The sequence below is a fragment of the Oncorhynchus keta genome, chromosome 33, assembly GCF_023373465.1.
Source record: "Oncorhynchus keta strain PuntledgeMale-10-30-2019 chromosome 33, Oket_V2, whole genome shotgun sequence".
NCBI lineage: Eukaryota > Metazoa > Chordata > Actinopteri > Salmoniformes > Salmonidae > Oncorhynchus > Oncorhynchus keta.
In genome coordinates this window covers 21,352,646-21,371,240 of record NC_068453.1, presented here as the reverse complement: position 1 = coordinate 21,371,240, position 18,595 = coordinate 21,352,646, and the positions used below count along the sequence as shown (strand labels likewise).

Here is an 18,595-nt window from a genome sequence, read left to right as displayed (position 1 = left end):
CTCTCTTTGTCTCTACCTCTCTTCCCCCTCTTTGACATACCATTGATTGACATTGCAGCGTGTGTGTGTGCATGTGCTGCTATGTGGAATGGGAGGATTGGGTTAGAATGGGCGGAGCTAGTTTACCAGAGTGTGTGGTTAATGGTGAGGCTGCTGCCCAGAGGGATATTGAGTGTATGCTAATGAGTAGGGAGTAAAGACCACTGGGGGTGTTTACTAATGAGAAGTGCCCGAAGGGAGGGAGGGAGGGAAAGATGATCTGATTGTTTGGTACTGGTCAGAGCTGTGTGGCACAGTAGGGGGTCATCCTCTACCTCTCTCAATTCAAAAGGCTTTACCTCACTATCTGATGAGCATGTGCTTGTTAGGTGGGTTGTCAGGTGTCCCTCCCTCCTTTCCTGTCCCTTTCCTGTTATCCTTGTGTTTATGATTGATGGCAGCAATAGAATAATAATAATAATAATAATGGCTCCTGAGCGCTCCTTCCTTCATGCATTATTCACACTGTCTCTATTAGCACAGAAGCTGCCTAATGAAAGTCAGGTTGACACTGTGTCTGTGTGAGCCTCACGACGGAGTTGGAACAAAGGGCCCCATTGTGGAGCTCTGAGCTGAGGCTGTGTGTGGAGACGAAAGAGTTGTGTGCTCTGTAATAAAGGTGTCTCCATTAGTCAGGCATGTTTGTGTGTGCGTGTGTGTGTGTTACCCACAGCACAGACCTGAGGAGACATGTTTCTCTGCTCTATAGATCTAAGGCTTGTGCAATCAGCCCTGTCTCACACTATAATTGTACCTCAGGCTCTTCTCTGGTTCTCCTTCTCTCCGTCTGGACTCTCTCCCTCTCCTTCTCCCTTCATCCTTCACTCAGCCTCAGGTTAGATCGGTCGAAGCCAGGCGCCCTCCCTCGCATACGCCACAGCGCAGCACGCTCACTTTAGCAGCTCACTTACTCACTAGAGCCCAGCCGGGGTTTCCATGGCAACGACTGTCTCCACTCCCTGCCTGCTTCGAAGGTGTGACGCTTCTCAATGTCGCGCTCTCTTTCTTTTCTCTCTCCCTCTCCCTCCTTTGTTTTCTCTTTCTCTTTTACTCTCTCTCTCTCTCTAAACGGAGAAAAAACAGGCACGACCCTCAAGAAACAGGGACATACAATAACAGGATTGAGGTCATAAAACTGATGTGATTGGCCACATGGGCTGTCACTCATGGTGAAAGTGAAAAGGGGTTGGGCTCTGTACCCAGTGGTTTTGAGTGACAGGACGGGACACAGATGTTGATAGGCTATAGTGAGCATGAGCTATGAAGCATTGCTCTTCTGCAGATGTGGCTCCAGAGAGAGCCAGAGAGAAGAGTGCATCTCTCCCCACACATAGAACACGCAACATGGTCATGATCTGTGTGTCTGAGACCCTGCCACATGTTTCACTATCTCAGATACTGCATGTGTTCAGCCTAGGGCCACCTTGACATGAAGCTCCCAGTGAGCCATCTGGTTCCGACAACCCACTGGTTGATAATATTGAGCTGATGCTCTGGCGTTGTGGGGTTGAGTCATGCTAAGTACTTCTCTTTCTCTAGTGATTTCAACCCTTGACATATTGAGTCTGGAGTGTTGCTTTTTCCAGACTTACTGTATCGTTATAATGATGGATTCTATATCTGAAATGTTACTTGTGGAGGAAATGTCTGTTCCATTCCTGTTCCATTGATTCCCACCTCCTCAGTGATAACCTGTATGACTAAGACACAAGGCAGTGATAACCTGTATGACTAAGACACAAGGCAGTGCTGACTGACTCTTCCTCAGTGATAACCTGTATGACTAAGACACAAGGCAGTGCTGACTGACTCCTCCTCAGTGATAACCTGTATGACTAAGACACAAGGCAGTGCTCACTGGCTCCTCCTCAGTGATAACCTGTATGACTAAGACACAAGGCAGTGATAACCTGTATGACTAAGACACAAGGCAGTGATAACCTGTATGACTAAGACACAAGGCAGTGCTGACTGACTCTTCCTCAGTGACAACCTGTATGACTAAGACACAAGGAAGTGCTCACTGACTCCTCCTCAGTGATAACCTGTATGACTAAGACACAAGGCAGTGCTCACTGGCTCCTCCTCAGTGAAAACCTGTAGTGATAACCTGATAACCTGTATGACTAAGACACAAGGCAGTGACTAAGACACAAGGCAGTGCTGACTGACTCTTCCTCAGTGATAACCTGTATGACTAAGACACAAGGCAGTGCTCACTGGCTCCTCCTCAGTGATAACCTGTATGACTAAGACACAAGGCAGTGCTGATGGCTCCTCCCTGTATGACTAAGAGACAAGGCAGTGCTCACTGGCTCCTCCTCAGTGATAACCTAAGACACAAGGCAGTGATAACCTTCCTCAGTGACAACCTGACTAAGACACAAGGCAGTGCTCACTGACTCCTCCTCAGTGATAACCTGTGACTAAGACACAAGGCAGTGCTCACTGACTCCTCCTCAGTGATAACCTGTATGACTAAGACACAAGGCAGTGCTGACTGGCTCCTCCTCAGTGATAACCTGTATGACTAAGACACAAGGCAGTGCTGACTGACTCCTCCTCAGTGATAACCTGTATGACTAAGACACAAGGCAGTGCTCACTGACTCCTCCTCAGTGATAACCTGTATGTCTAAGACACAAGGCAGTGCTGACTGACTCCTCCTCAGTGATAACCTGTATGACTAAGACACAAGGCAGTGATAACCTGTATGACTAAGACACAAGGCAGTGCTGACTGACTCTTCCTCAGTGATAACCTGTATGACTAAGACACAAAGCAGTGCTCACTGACTCCTCCTCAGTGATAACCTGTATGACTAAGACACAAAGCAGTGCTCACTGACTCCTCCTCAGTGATAACCTGTATGACTAAGACACAAGGCAGTGATAACCTGTATGACTAAGACACAAGGCAGTGATAACCTGTATGACTAAGACACAAGGCAGTGATAACTGACTGACTCCTCAAGGCAGTGATAACCTGTATGACTAAGACACAAGGCAGTGCTAACCTCCTCAGTGATAACCTGTATGACTAAGACACAAGGCAGTGCTGACTGGCTCCTCCTCAGTGATAACCTGTATGACTAAGACACAAGGCAGTGCTGACTGACTCCTCCTCAGTGATAACCTGTATGACTAAGACACAAGGCAGTGCTCACTGGCTCCTCCTCAGTGATAACCTGTATGACTAAGACACAAGGCAGTGCTGACTGACTCCTCCTCAGTGATAACCTGTATGACTAAGACACAAGGCAGTGCTGACTGACTCCTCCTCAGTGATAACCTGTATGACTAAGACACAAAGCAGTGCTCACTGACTCCTCCTCAGTGATAACCTGTATGACTAAGACACAAAGCAGTGCTCACTGACTCCTCCTCAGTGATAACCTGTATGACTAAGACACAAGGCAGTGCTCACTGGCTCCTCCTCAGTGATAACCTGTATGACTAAGACACAAGGCAGTGCTGACTGACTCCTCCTCAGTGATAACCTGTATGACTAAGACACAAGGCAGTGCTGACTGGCTCCTCCTCAGTGATAACCTGTATGACTAAGACACAAGGCAGTGCTGACTGGCTCCTCCTCAGTGATAACCTGTATGACTAAGACACAAGGCAGTGCTGACTGACTCCTCCTCAGTGATAACCTGTATGACTAAGACACAAGGCAGTGCTGACTGACTCCTCCTCAGTGATAACCTGTATGACTAAGACACAAGGCAGTGCTCACTGACTCCTCCTCAGTGATAACCTGTATGACTAAGACACAAGGCAGTGATAACCTGTATGACTAAGACACAAGGCAGTGCTCACTGACTCCTCCTCAGTGATAACCTGTATGACTAAGACACAAGGCAGTGATAACCTGTATGACTAAGACACAAGGCAGTGATAACCTGTATGACTAAGAAACAAGGCAGTGCTGACTGACTCTTCCTCAGTGATAACCTGTGACTAAGACACAAGGCAGTGCTCACTGACTCCTCCTCAGTGATAACCTGTATGACTAAGACACAAGGCAGTGCTGACTGGCTCCTCCTCAGTGATAACCTGTATGACTAAGACACAAGGCAGTGCTGACTGACTCCTCCTCAGTGATAACCTGTATGACTAAGACACAAGGCAGTGCTGACTGACTCCTCCTCAGTGATAACCTGTATGACTAAGACACAAGGCAGTGATAACCTGTATGACTAAGACACAAGGCAGTGCTGACTGACTCCTCCTCAGTGATAACCTGTATGACTAAGACACAAGGCAGTGCTGACTGACTCCTCCTCAGTGATAACCTGTATGACTAAGACACAAGGCAGTGCTGACTGACTCCTCCTCAGTGATAACCTGTATGACTAAGACACAAGGCAGTGCTGACTGGCTCCTCCTCAGTGATAACCTGTATGACTAAGACACAAGGCAGTGCTGACTGACTCCTCCTCAGTGATAACCTGTATGACTAAGACACAAGGCAGTGCTGACTGACTCCTCCTCAGTGATAACCTGTATGACTAAGACACAAGGCAGTGCTGACTGACTCTTCCTCAGTGATAACCTGTATGACTAAGACACAAGGCAGTGCTCACTGGCTCCTCCTCAGTGATAACATGTATGACTAAGACACAAGGCAGTGCTGACTGACTCCACCTCAGTGATAACCTGTATGACTAAGACACAAGGCAGTGCTGACTGACTCCTCCTCAGTGATAACCTGTATGACTAAGACACAAGGCAGTGCTGACTGACTCCTCCTCAGTGATAACCTGTATGACTAAGACACAAGGCAGTGATAACCTGTATGACTAAGACACAAGGCAGTGCTGACTGACTCCTCCTCAGTGATAACCTGTATGACTAAGACACAAGGCAGTGCTGACTGACTCCTCCTCAGTGATAACCTGTATGACTAAGACACAAGGCAGTGATAACCTGTATGACTAAGACACAAGGCAGTGATAACCTGTATGACTAAGACACAAGGCAGTGCTGACTGGCTCCTCCTCAGTGATAACCTCTATGACTAAGACACAAGGCAGTGGTGACTGACTACTGTGCTCATGTTCCATTGGTGTTTACATCATGTACTGTGGCAGGCTGACACATACACACACATACAGAAACACGCCTGTACACACATTCATACACACACACCTGATGTCACGGAGCCCCTTTTCCTTTCTCTGTGTGAGGACAGTGACAGGCATCATGTAAGTCTCCTTTTAAGTAACAGTCCATTTATTTGTGCCAGTTGATGAGCTATAGTTCCAGACCCATCATCAAGACTAGATGTTCCCCGAAAGTATATTTGAATCACATGCTAATCCCAAGGAATGAATCTTTGTGCCCCTGACTGACGTAAGGCAGATTGGGTTTCTCCCTCCTTTGTGCCCCTGACGTAAGGCAGAGTGGGTTTCTCCCTCCTTTGTGCCCCTGACGTAAGGCAGAGTGGGTTTCTCCCTCCTTTGTGCCCCTGACGTAAGGCAGAGTGGGTTGTGCCCCTGACGTAAGGCAGAGTGGGTTTCTCCTCCTTTGTGCCCCTGACGTAAGGCAGAGTGGGTTTCTCCCTCCTTTGTGCCCCTGACGTAAGGCAGGGTGGGTTTCTCCCTCCTTTGTGCCCCTGACGTAAGGCAGAGTGGGTTTCTCCCTCCTTTGTGCCCCTGACGTAAGGCAGAGTGGGTTTCTCCCTCCTTTGTGCCCCTGACGTAAGGCAGAGTGGGTTTCTCCCTCCTTTGTGCCCCTGACGTAAGGCAGAGTGGGTTTCTCCCTCCTTTGTGCCCCTGACGTAAGGCAGAGTGGGTTTCTCCCTCCTTTGTGCCCCTGACGTAAGGCAGAGTGGGTTTCTCCCTCCTTTGTGCCCCTGACGTAAGGCAGAGTGGGTTTCTCCCTCCTTTGTGCCCCTGACGTAAGGCAGGGTGGGTTTCTCCCTCCTTTGTGCCCCTGACGTAAGGCAGAGTGGGTTTCTCCCTCCTTTGTGCCCCTGACGTAAGGCAGAGTGGGTTTCTCCCTCCTTTGTGCCCCTGACGTAAGGCAGAGTGGGTTTCTCCCTCCTTTGTGCCCCTGACGTAAGGCAGAGTGGGTTTCTCCCTCCTTTGTGCCCCTGACGTAAGGCAGAGTGGGTTTCTCCCTCCTTTGTGCCCCTGACGTAAGGCAGAGTGGGTTTCTCCTCCTTTGTGCCCCTGACGTAAGGCAGAGTGGGTTTCTCCCTCCTTTGTGCCCCTGACGTAAGGCAGAGTGGGTTTCTCCTCCTTTGTGCCCCTGACGTAAGGCAGAGTGGGTTTCTCCCTCCTTTGTGCCCCCTGACGTAAGGCAGAGTGGGTTTCTCCCTCCTTTGTGCCCCTGACGTAAGGCAGAGTGGGTTTCTCCCTCCTTTGTGCCCCTGACGTAAGGCAGAGTGGGTTTCTCCCTCCTTTGTGCCCCTGACGTAAGGCAGAGTGGGTTTCTCCTCCTTTGTGCCCCTGACGTAAGGCAGAGTGGGTTTCTCCCTCCTTTGTGCTCCTGACTTGGGTTTCTCCCTCCTTTGTGCCCCTGACGTAAGGCAGAGTGGGTTTCTCCCTCCTTTGTGCCCCTGACGTAAGGCAGAGTGGGTTTCTCCCTCCTTTGTGCCCCTGACGTAAGGCAGAGTGGGTTTCTCCCTCCTTTGTGCCCCTGACGTAAGGCAGAGTGGGTTTCTCCCTCCTTTGTGCCCCTGACGTAAGGCAGAGTGGGTTTCTCCCTTTGTGCCCCTGACGTAAGGCAGAATGGGTTTCTCCCTCCTTTGTGCCCCTGACGTAAGGCAGAGTGGGTTTCTCCCTCCTTTGTGCCCCTGACGGTGGGTTTCTCCCTCCTTTGTGCCCCTGACGTAAGGCAGAATGGGTTTCTCCCTCCTTTGTGCCCCTGACGTAAGGCAGGGTGGGTTTCTCCCTCCTTTGTGCCCCTGACGTAAGGCAGAGTGGGTTTCTCCTCCTTTGTGCCCCTGACGTAAGGCAGATGTGGGTTTCTCCCTCCTTTGTGCCCCTGACGTAAGGCAGAGTGGGTTTCTCCCTCCTTTGTGCCCCTGACGTAAGGCAGAGTGGGTTTCTCCCTCCTTTGTGCCCCTGACGTAAGGCAGAGTGGGTTTCTCCTCCTTTGTGCCCTGACGTAAGGCAGAGTGGGTTTCTCCTCCTTTGTGCCCCTGACGTAAGGCAGGGTGGGTTTCTCCCTCCTTTGTGCCCCTGACGTAAGGCAGAGTGGGTTTCTCCCTCCTTTGTGCCCCTGACGTAAGGCAGAGTGGGTTTCTCCCTCCTTTGTGCCCCTGACGTAAGGCAGAGTGGGTTTCTCCCTCCTTTGTGCCCCTGACGTAAGGCAGAGTGTGGTTTTCCCTCCTTTGTGCCCCTGACGTAAGGCAGAGTGGGTTTCTCCCTCCTTTGTGCCCCTGACGTAAGGCAGAGTGGGTTTCTCCCTCCTTTGTGCCCCTGACGTAAGGCAGAGTGGGTTTCTCCCTCCTTTGTGCCCCTGACGTAAGGCAGAGTGGGTTTCTCCCTCCTTTGTGCCCCTGACGTAAGGCAGAGTGGGTTTCTCCTCCTTTGTGCCCCTGACGTAAGGCAGAGTGGGTTTCTCCCTCCTTTGTGCCCCTGACGTAAGGCAGAGTGGGTTTCTCCCTCCTTTGTGCCCCTGACGTAAGGCAGAGTGGGTTTCTCCCTCCTTTGTGCCCCTGACGTAAGGCAGAGTGGGTTTCTCCCTCCTTTGTGCCCCTGACGTGCCCCTGAAGGCAGAGTGGGTTTCTCCCTCCTTTGTGCCCCTGACGTAAGGCAGAGTGGGTTTCTCCTCCTTTGTGCCCCTGACGTAAGGCAGAGTGGGTTTCTCCTCCTTTGTGCCCCTGACGTAGGCAGAGTGGGTTTCTCCCTCCTTTGTGCCCCTGACGTAAGGCAGAGTGGGTTTCTCCCTCCTTTGTGCCCCTGACGTAAGGCAGAGTGGGTTTCTCCCTCCTTTGTGCCCCTGACGTAAGGCAGAGTGGGTTTCTCCCTCCTTTGTGCCCCTGACGTAAGGCAGACCTTTGTGCCCGTAAGTGCCCCTGACGTAAGGCAGAGTGGGTTTCTCCCTCCTTTGTGCCCCTGACGTAAGGCAGAGTGGGTTTCTCCTCCTTTGTGCCCCTGACGTAAGGCAGAGTGGGTTTCTCCTCCTTTGTGCCCCTGACGTAAGGCAGAGTGGGTTTCTCCCTCCTTTGTGCCCCTGACGTAAGGCAGAGTGGGTTTCTCCCCTTTGTGCCTTTGTGCCCCTGACGTAAGGCAGAGTGGGTTTCTCCCTCCTTTGTGCCCCTGATGTAAGGCAGAGTGGGTTTCTCCCTCCTTTGTGCCCCTGACGTAAGGCAGAGTGGGTTTCTCCCTCCTTTGTGCCCCTGACGTAAGGCAGAGTGGGTTTCTCCCCTTTTGTGCCCCTGACGTAAGGCAGAGTGGGTTTCTCCTCCTTTGTGCCCCTGACGTAAGGCAGAGTGGGTTTCTCCTCCTTTGTGCCCCTGACGTAAGGCAGAGTGGGTTTCTCCCTCCTTTGTGCCCCTGACGTAAGGCAGAGTGGGTTTCTCCCTCCTTTGTGCCCCTGACGTAAGGCAGAGTGGGTTTCTCCTCCTTTGTGCCCCTGACGTAAGGCAGAGTGGGTTTCTCCCTCCTTTGTGCCCCTGAGTGGGTTTCTCCTCCTTTGTGCCCCTGACGTAAGGCAGAGTGGGTTTCTCCTCCCTCCTTTGTGCCCTGACGTAAGGCAGAGTGGGTTTCTCCCTCCTTTGTGCCCCCTGACGTAAGGCAGGGGTGGGTTTCTCCTCCTTTGTGCCCCTGACCCCCTGTAAGGCAGAGTGGGTTTCTCCCTCCTTTGTGCCCCTGACGTAAGGCAGAGTGGGTTTTCTCCCTCCTTTGTGCCCTGACGTAAGGCAGAGTGGGTTTCTCCCTCCTTTGTGCCCCTGACGTAAGGCAGAGTGGGTTTCTCCCTCCTTTGTGCCCCTGACGTAAGGCAGAGTGGGTTTCAGAGTGGGTTTCTCCTCCTTTGTGCCCCTGACGTAAGGCAGAGTGGGTTTTCTCCCTCCTTTGTGCCCCTGACGTAAGGCAGGGTGGGTTTCTCCTCCTTTGTGCCCCTCCTTTGACGTAAGGCAGAGTGGGTTTCTCCCTCCTTTGTGCCCCTGACGTAAGGCAGAGTGGGTTTCTCCCTCCTTGTGCCCCTGACGTAAGGCAGAGTGGGTTTCTCCCTCCTTTGTGCCCCTGACGTAAGGCAGGGTGGGTTTCTCCTCCTTTGTGCCCCTGACGTAAGGCAGAGTGGGTTTCTCCCTCCTTTGTGCCCCTGACGTAAGGCAGAGTGGGTTTCTCCCTCCTTTGTGCCCCTGACGTAAGGCAGAGTGGGTTTCTCCCTCCTTTGTGCCCCTGACGTAAGGCAGAGTGGGTTTCTCCCTCCTTTGTGCCCCTGACGTAAGGCAGAGTGGGTTTCTCCTCCTTTGTGCCCCTGACGTCAGAGTGGGTTTCCCTCCTTTGTGCCCCTGACGTAAGGCAGAGTGGGTTTCTCCCTCCTTTGTGCCCCTGACGTAAGGCAGAGTGGGTGGGTTTCTCCCTCCTTTGTGCCCCTGACAGAGTGGGTTTCTCCCTCCTTTGTGCCCCTGACGTAAGGCAGAGTGGGTTTCTCCTCCTTTGTGCCCCTGACGTAAGGCAGAGTGGGTTTCTCCCTCCTTTGTGCCCCTGACGTAGAGTGGGTTTCACCTCCTTTGTGCCCCTGAGGCAGAGTGGGTTTCTCCTTTGTGCCCCTGACGTCCTCCTCCTTTGTGCCCCTGACGTGTGCCCCTGACGTAAGGCAGAGTGGGTTTCTCCCTCCTTTGTGCCCCTGACGTAAGGCAGGGTGGGTTTCCCTCCTTTGTGCCCCTGACGTAAGGCAGAGTGGGTTTCTCCTCCTTTGTGCCCCTGACGGGCAGAGTGGGTTTCTCCTCCTTTGTGCCCCTGACGTAAGGCAGAGTGGGTTTCTCCCTCCTTTGTGCCCCTGACGTAAGGCAGAGTGGGTTTCTCCCTCCTTTGTGCCCCTGACGTAAGGCAGGGTGGGTTTCTCCTCCTTTGTGCCCCTGACGTAAGGCAGAGTGGGTTTCTCCCTCCTTTGTGCCCCTGACGTAAGGCAGAGTGGGTTTCTCCTCCTTTGTGCCCCTGACGTAAGGCAGAGTGGGTTTCTCCCTCCTTTGTGCCCCTGACGTAAGGCAGAGTGGGTTTCTCCTCCTTTGTGCCCTGACGTAAGGCAGAGTGGGTTTCTCCCTCCTTTGTGCCCCTGACGTAAGGCAGAGTGGGTTTCTCCTCCTTTGTGCCCCTGACGTAAGGCAGAGTGGGTTTCTCCCTCCTTTGTGCCCCTGACGTAAGGCAGAGTGGGTTTCTCCCTCCTTTGTGCCCCTGACGTAAGGCAGAGTGGGTTTCTCCCTCCTTTGTGCCCCTGACGGCAGAGTGGGTTTCTCCCTCCTTTGTGCCCCTGACGTAGGCAGGGTGGGTTTCTCCTCCTTTGTGCCCCTGACGTAAGGCAGGGTGGGTTTCTCCCTCCTTTGTGCCCCTGACGTAAGGCAGAGTGGGTTTCTCCCTCCTTTGTGCCCCTGACGTAAGGCAGAGTGGGTTTCTCCCTCCTTTGTGCCCCTGACGTAAGGCAGAGTGGGTTTCTCCCTCCTTTGTGCCCCTGACGTAAGGCAGAGTGGGTTTCTCCCTCCTTTGTGCCCCTGACGTAAGGCAGAGTGGGTTTCTCCCTCCTTTGTGCCCCTGACGTAAGGCAGAGTGGGTTTCTCCTCCTTTGTGCCCCTGACGTAAGGCAGAGTGGGTTTCTCCTCCTTTGTGCCCCTGACGTAAGGCAGAGTGGGTTTCTCCCTCCTTTGTGCCCCTGACGTAAGGCAGAGTGGGTTTCTCCTCCTTTGTGCCCCTGACGTAAGGCAGAGGTTTCTCCCTCCTTTGTGCCCCTGACGTAAGGCTCCCTCCTTTGTGCCCCTGACGTAAGGCAGAGTGGGTTTCTCCCTCCTTTGTGCCCCTGACGTAAGGCAGGGTGGGTTTCTCCCTCCTTTGTGCCCCTGACGTAAGGCAGGGTGGGTTTCTCCCTCCTTTGTGCCCCTGACATAAGGCAGAGTGGGTTTCTCCCTCCTTTGTGCCCCTGACGTAAGGCAGAGTGGGTTTCTCCCTCCTTTGTGCCCCTGACGTAAGGCAGGGTGGGTTTCTCCCTCCTTTGTGCCCGATGTAAGGCAGATTGGAATCGAGGCTTTTCAGCGAATCAACTCGCAAATCGCCTCCTGGCACAACGTGGCGATGCATCACAAGAAAATAAGAAATCAACAGATGCGTGTTTTGGCAACAGAGATAGAGGACGACTGTGGAGAGCCCTACCGAATTACAGCCCTGTGAAGTCACTCACTGTGTAGAAAGCAAAAACAGTACTTTCCCCATTTCATATCTTGTTTTTGAGGGAATGTTTGATTTTTATCTGATATGGCTTCAGTTTATTTCTGTGTGTTTGTGTAACGTCGTTTCAACCAGTTTAGCCTGCCAGGGTGTGTGTCCGTGTGTGTGTGCGCGCGCGTGCGCTTTCATTCTCCCATGCACGTGTGTGAGAATTCCCCTCCTCTCTCTCTTAGTTATGTTTGTGACTGCCGAGGTTAGTTTGGGCTTGGCCTGTCTGTGATTCAGAGGTGAGTAGTTGGTTGTGGACTGCAGTCACTCTGCTCAGATCTGACTCCTGAAGGGGACCTAATGGGGCTGCAGCAGCTATAGCAGCCCACTGGTAGGACCAGGCCTGTGAGTGGAGCTCTTTATTCCTCTCCTCAGGGTCTCCCTACCTGTCCCACTGTGTCCCTCTGAGTCTTAGGATTTAGTTCAAGCACCGGTGTAAATCCCTGCAGTGTAAAAGGCCCTCACTTGACTGTCACTTGAATTTTTTCCCTTAGCCTCCTTTGAATAAATACTCCCACACACATACTCCCACACACATACTCCCACACACACACTCCCACACACACACTCCCACACACACACTCCCACACACACACACTCCCACACACACACTCCCACACACACACACTCCCACACACACACTCCCACACACACACACTCCCACACACACACTCCCACACACACACACACATCCCACACACACTCCCACACACATACTCCCACACACATACTCCCACACATACACACATACTCCCACACACACACAACACACACCCCACACACACACACACACTCCAATACACACACACACACACACACACACACAACACACACTCCCACACACACACACACACACTCCCACACACACACACACACACACACTCCCACACACACACACCCCACACACACTCCCACACACACACTCCCACACACACACTCCCACACACACAATCCCACACACACACTCCCACACACACAATCCCACACGTACATTTGCTCAATATTCTACGTCCCTCCTGAGTGTGTGATTGGTGTGATTTCTGTGTGTGTTGGGACTTGGGATTTGTGTTTGTTTCTGTGTGTGTTGGTGTGTAACAGTGATTTGGGATTTGTGTTTGTTTCTGTGTGTGTTGGTGTGTAACAGTGAGTTGGGATTTGTGTTTGTTTCTGTGTGTGATGCCGTGCCAGGTCTTCTGTTGTGTGATATCAGTGTCACTCTGACCATGCTCACATGACAGATTCACCACCACCTCCTTGTCCTCTCCTTCCCCTCCTCACCACCTTCCTCCCGCTCCTCTCCTCACCACCCTCCTCTCCTCACCACCCTTCTCTCTCTCCTTCCCCTCCTCACCACCTTCCTCCCTCTCCTCTCCTCTCCACCCTTCTTGCTCTCCTCACCACCCTCCTCCTTCTCCTCTCCTCTCCTCACCACCCTTCTCTCTCTCCTCTCCTCACCACCCTTCTCTCTCTCCTCTCCTCACCACCCTTCTCTCTCTCTCCTCTCCTCACCACCCTTCTCTCTCTCTCCTCTCCTCACCACCTCTCTCTCTCCTCTCCTCACCACCCCTCTCTCTCTCCTCTCCTCACCACCCCTCTCTCTCTCCTCTCCTCACCACCCCTCTCTCTCTCCTCTCCTCACCACCCCTCTCTCTCTCTCCTCTCCTCACCACCCCTCTCTCTCCTCCCCTCACCACCCCTCTCTCTCCTCTCCTCACCACCCCTCTCTCTCCTCTCCTCGCCACCCCTCTCTCTCTCCTCTCCTCGCCACCCCTCTCTCTCCTCTCCTCTCCTCGCCACCCTTCTCTCTCTCCCCTCCTCACCACCCTTCTCACTCTCCTCTCCTCACCACCCTTCTCTCTCTCCTTTCCTCTCCTCACCACCCTTCTCTCTCTCCTCTCCTCTCCTCACCACCTTTCTCACTCTCCTCTCCTCACCACCCTGTCTTTGGATCACTTTGTGAGCACTCACTTGGTCGGTCCAAGGCTTGCTGCAACTGACTCCTATTGAAAAGCACCTTACTGAGAGATACAGTTGGAAGAAAGGGTACTGTAGCGACTGGATACAATCCTGGACCTGTAGTACTTCCCTGCTATCCAGTATTCCACCAAAGGCATAGCATCATCTTAGTTGGTCTCTGCTGCTTTATCCCTTCTGTCCATACTGGCCAGATGAGAAGGAGTTCCTAGCTAGTCTGAGTCAGACAAACTGCTGATGAAGCTGTGGTGAGCTTTGTATAAGACCTGAGCTTTCCTGATTTCCCTGTAATATGGAAGCAATAATCTGGTGCCGTCATCAGGCATTCCATCTCCCCCACACACAGTGCCTCGGAGGGGGTTGGGGAAACGAGGGCTCTGTTTAGCCGCATGCTCACACAGTTATACTTCTGCTCGGATTTAGTTTACCGCCCGTCTCTAATGAAAGATTCAATCTTTCCCCCGTTCACGGAGACGTAGATTGAATGCCGGTGCGACAGCTCTGCTGTTTCAAACTGTGTCTGACTCACTGAAGGCGCAATGCCATTTTGTCTTGGGCTGAGAGCTTCCTGCTATCATTACCTGTAGGCTAGACCAAATAAATAGAATTAGTCAATGGGCTAGAGAGACCCTAAAGGAGCTACTTCTGTGTCAATATAGGTTCAGCAACATGGTGAATGGTGTTATTAGGAAGGTTAATAACTTGAGTGAGAGTTGAGTGAGAGTTGAGTGAGAGTTGATTGAGAGTTGAGTGAGAGTTGAGTGAGAGTTGATTGCGAGTTGAGTGCGAGTTGAGTGCGAGTGAATTACTCAACTCTCATTCAACTCTCTATTTTTTGAAACTGCACTGTTGGTTAAAGGGCTTGTAAGTAAGCCTGTAAGTAAGACAAGGCCACACTACAGTACAGAGCTGTAGTACAGAGACTGTTGTATTCGGCGCATGTGACAAATATAATTTGATTTGAATGAGAGTCACGACCTACAGTATATTAAGTTGTCTATCCGCTCTCTACTTTTCTCATTCCTTTTCTCTTGGGTTTGTTTCACTCTGTAGTGTAAGAATAATAAATACAGGCTTTGTTCATTTTTTCAGGTAATCGTCCACTTTTATTATACACACGCCAGCACTGCAAATTCCTGCACACACAGGAGAAATGTTGTGGTGGGGGGATTTCTTTCTGCGCTCTGCAAAATCTGTAAACCACAGAAAGGTTTTATTTTCCTCTCTCTGTTCGGCTGCTCTGTATAATATTGGTTTAAGTTTTGTTCTGGAGAGAGAGAAGACAATTACTTCTCTGTTTTCTTTTCTTTCTCCTTCTATCCGGTTTGTTTTGTCTTTCACTGCTCTCGACGGCACAGGGCTCTTTGGTTCCTCAAGGTTGTATTGCTGTACCATACACAAGAGGGATTGCTTGTGTTCTCTGGGTGACATGACTAGGATACTGTACCTCTGAAGACACACACACACACACACACACACACACACACACACACACACACACACACACACACACACACACACACACACACACACACACACACACACACACACACACACACACACACACACACACACACACACACACACACACACACACACAAAACTAACTTTCTATAACATGATATTACTCCCTCACCACAAGTGGTATTGTTATAGCACTTGTGAGAGTAGCAAGGAGACAGTCATTAGATCAGACAGTATGTGTAGATAGTGTTGTCATTAGATCATACAGTATGGGTAGACAGTGTTGTCATTAGATCATACAGTATGGGTAGACAGTGTTGTCATTAGATCATACAGTATGGGTAGATAGTGTTGTCATTAGATCATACAGTATGGGAAGACAGTGTTGTCATTAGATCATACAGTATGGGAAGACAGTGTTGTCATTAGGTCAGACAGTATGGGTAGACAGTGTTGTCATTAGATCATACAGTATGGGTAGACAGTGTTGTCATTAGATCATACAGTATGGGTAGACAGTGTTGTCATTAGATCATACAGTATGGGTAGATAGTGTTGTCATTAGATCATACAGTATGGGTAGACAGTGTTGTCATTAGATCATACAGTATGGGTAGACAGTGTTGTCATTAGATCATACAGTATGGGTAGACAGTGTTGTCATTAGATCATACAGTATGGGTAGATAGTGTTGTCATTAGATCATACAGTATGGGAAGACAGTGTTGTCATTAGATCATACAGTATGGGTAGACAGTGTTGTCATTAGATCAGACAGTATGGGTAGACAGGGTTGTCATTAGATCATACAGTATGGGTAGATAGTGTTGTCATTAGATCATACAGTATGGGTAGACAGTAATGTCATTAGATCATACAGTATGGGTAGACAGTAATGTCATTAGATCATACAGTATGGGTAGACAGTGATGTCATTAGATCATACAGTATGGGTAGACAGTAATGTCATTAGATCATACAGTATGGGTAGACAGTGTTGTCATTAGATCATACAGTATGGGTAGACAGTGTTGTCATTAGATCATACAGTATGGGTAGACAGTGTTGTCATTAGATCATACAGTATGGGTAGATAGTGTTGTCATTAGATCATACAGTATGGGTAGACAGTGTTGTCATTAGATCATACAGTATGGGTAGACAGTGTTGTCATTAGATCATACAGTATGGGTAGATAGTGTTGTCATTAGATCATACAGTATGGGTAGACAGTGTTGTCATTAGATCATACAGTATGGGTAGACAGTGTTGTCATTAGATCATACAGTATGGGTAGACAGTGTTGTCATTAGATCATACAGTATGGGTAGACAGTGTTGTCATTAGATCATACAGTATGGGTAGACAGTGTTGTCATTAGATCATACAGTATGGGTAGACAGTGTTGTCATTAGATCATACAGTATGGGTAGACAGTAATGTCATTAGATCATACAGTATGGGTAGACAGTGTTGTCATTAGATCATACAGTATGGGTAGACAGTAATGTCATTAGATCATACAGTATGGGTAGACAGTGTTGTCATTAGATCATACAGTATGGGTAGACAGTAATGTCATTAGATCATACAGTATGGGTAGACAGTGTTGTCATTAGATCATACAGTATGGGTAGATAGTGTTGTCATTAGATCATACAGTATGGGTAGACAGTGTTGTCATTAGATCATACAGTATGGGTAGATAGTGTTGTCATTAGATCATACAGTATGGGTAGACAGTGTTGTCATTAGATCATACAGTATGGGTAGACAGTGTTGTCATTAGATCATACAGTATGGGTAGATAGTGTTGTCATTAGATCATACAGTATGGGTAGACAGTGTTGTCATTAGATCATACAGTATGGGTAGACAGTAATGTCATTAGATCATACAGTATGGGTAGACAGTGTTGTCATTAGATCATACAGTATGGGTAGACAGTAATGTCATTAGATCATACAGTATGGGTAGACAGTGTTGTCATTAGATCATACAGTATGGGTAGACAGTGTTGTCATTAGATCATACAGTATGGGTAGACAGTGTTGTCATTAGATCATACAGTATGGGTAGACAGTGTTGTCATTAGATCATACAGTATGGGTAGACAGTGTTGTCATTAGATCATACAGTATGGGTAGACAGTGTTGTCATTAGATCATACAGTATGGGTAGACAGTGTTGTCATTAGATCATACAGTATGGGTAGACAGTGTTGTCATTAGATCATACAGTATGGGTAGACAGTGTTGTCATTAGATCATACAGTATGGGTAGATAGTGTTGTCATTAGATCATACAGTATGGGAAGACAGTGTTGTCATTAGATCATACAGTATGGGAAGACAGTGTTGTCATTAGATCAGACAGTATGGGTAGACAGTGTTGTCATTAGATCATACAGTATGGGTAGATAGTGTTGTCATTAGATCATACAGTATGGGTAGACAGTGTTGTCATTAGATCATACAGTATGGGTAGACAGTGTTGTCATTAGATCATACAGTATGGGTAGACAGTAATGTTGTCATCATACAGTATGGGTAGACAGTAATGTCATTAGATCAGACAGTATGGGTAGACAGTGTTGTCATTAGATCATACAGTATGGGTAGACAGTGTTGTCATTAGATCATACAGTATGGGTAGACAGTGTTGTCATTAGATCATACAGTATGGGTAGACAGTAATGTCATTAGATCATACAGTATGGGTAGACAGTAATGTCATTAGATCATACAGTATGGGTAGACAGTGTTGTCATTAGATCATACAGTATGGGTAGATAGTGTTGTCATTAGATCATACAGTATGGGTAGACAGTGTTGTCATTAGATCATACAGTATGGGTAGACAGTAATGTCATTAGATCATACAGTATGGGTAGACAGTGTTGTCATTAGATCATACAGTATGGGTAGACAGTAATGTCATTAGATCATACAGTATGGGTAGACAGTGTTGTCATTAGATCATACAGTATGGGTAGACAGTGTTGTCATTAGATCATACAGTATGGGTAGACAGTAATGTCATTAGATCATACAGTATGGGTAGACAGTGTTGTCATTAGATCAGACAGTATGGGTAGACAGTAATGTCATTAGATCATACAGTATGGGTAGACAGTGTTGTCATTAGATCATACAGTATGGGTAGACAGTGTTGTCATTAGATCATACAGTATGGGTAGACAGTGTTGTCATTAGATCATACAGTATGGGTAGACAGTGTTGTCATTAGATCATACAGTATGGGTAGACAGTGTTGTCATTAGATCATACAGTATGGGTAGATAGTGTTGTCATTAGATCATACAGTATGGGTAGACAGTGTTGTCATTAGATCAGACAGTATGGGTAGACAGTGTTGTCATTAGATCATACAGTATGGGTAGATAGTGTTGTCATTAGATCATACAGTATGGGTAGACAGTGTTGTCATTAGATCATACAGTATGGGTAGACAGTGTTGTCATTAGATCATACAGTATGGGTAGACAGTGTTGTCATTAGATCATACAGTATGGGTAGACAGTAATGTCATTAGATCATACAGTATGGGTAGACAGTGTTGTCATTAGATCATACAGTATGGGTAGACAGTGTTGTCATTAGATCATACAGTATGGGTAGACAGTGTTGTCATTAGATCATACAGTATGGGTAGACAGTGTTGTCATTAGATCATACAGTATGGGTAGACAGTGTTGTCATTAGATCA

General features: G+C 49.1%; 1 protein-coding gene and 1 long non-coding RNA gene across 7 annotated transcripts in view; one reads left to right on the top strand and one right to left on the bottom strand.

The window, feature by feature from the left end:
- LOC127914647 (uncharacterized) overlaps positions 1-4,992 on the bottom strand; it is a 5,087-nt gene extending 95 nt beyond the window's left edge. Inside the window, exons 1-3 of one of the 6 annotated variants that reach the window (XR_008089223.1) lie at positions 4,389-4,992; positions 3,383-3,486; positions 1-1,814 (exon numbers count right to left, since the gene is read on the bottom strand). The exon at positions 1-1,814 is cut by the window's left edge and continues 95 nt beyond it. This is a non-coding gene — a long non-coding RNA (uncharacterized LOC127914647). The other 5 variants (XR_008089224.1, XR_008089225.1, XR_008089228.1 and 2 more) reach the window with 5 other exon arrangements.
- The window catches only part of LOC118366373 (membrane-associated guanylate kinase, WW and PDZ domain-containing protein 2-like), a 237,559-nt gene that overhangs the window by 11,083 nt on the left and 207,881 nt on the right, over positions 1-18,595 (top strand).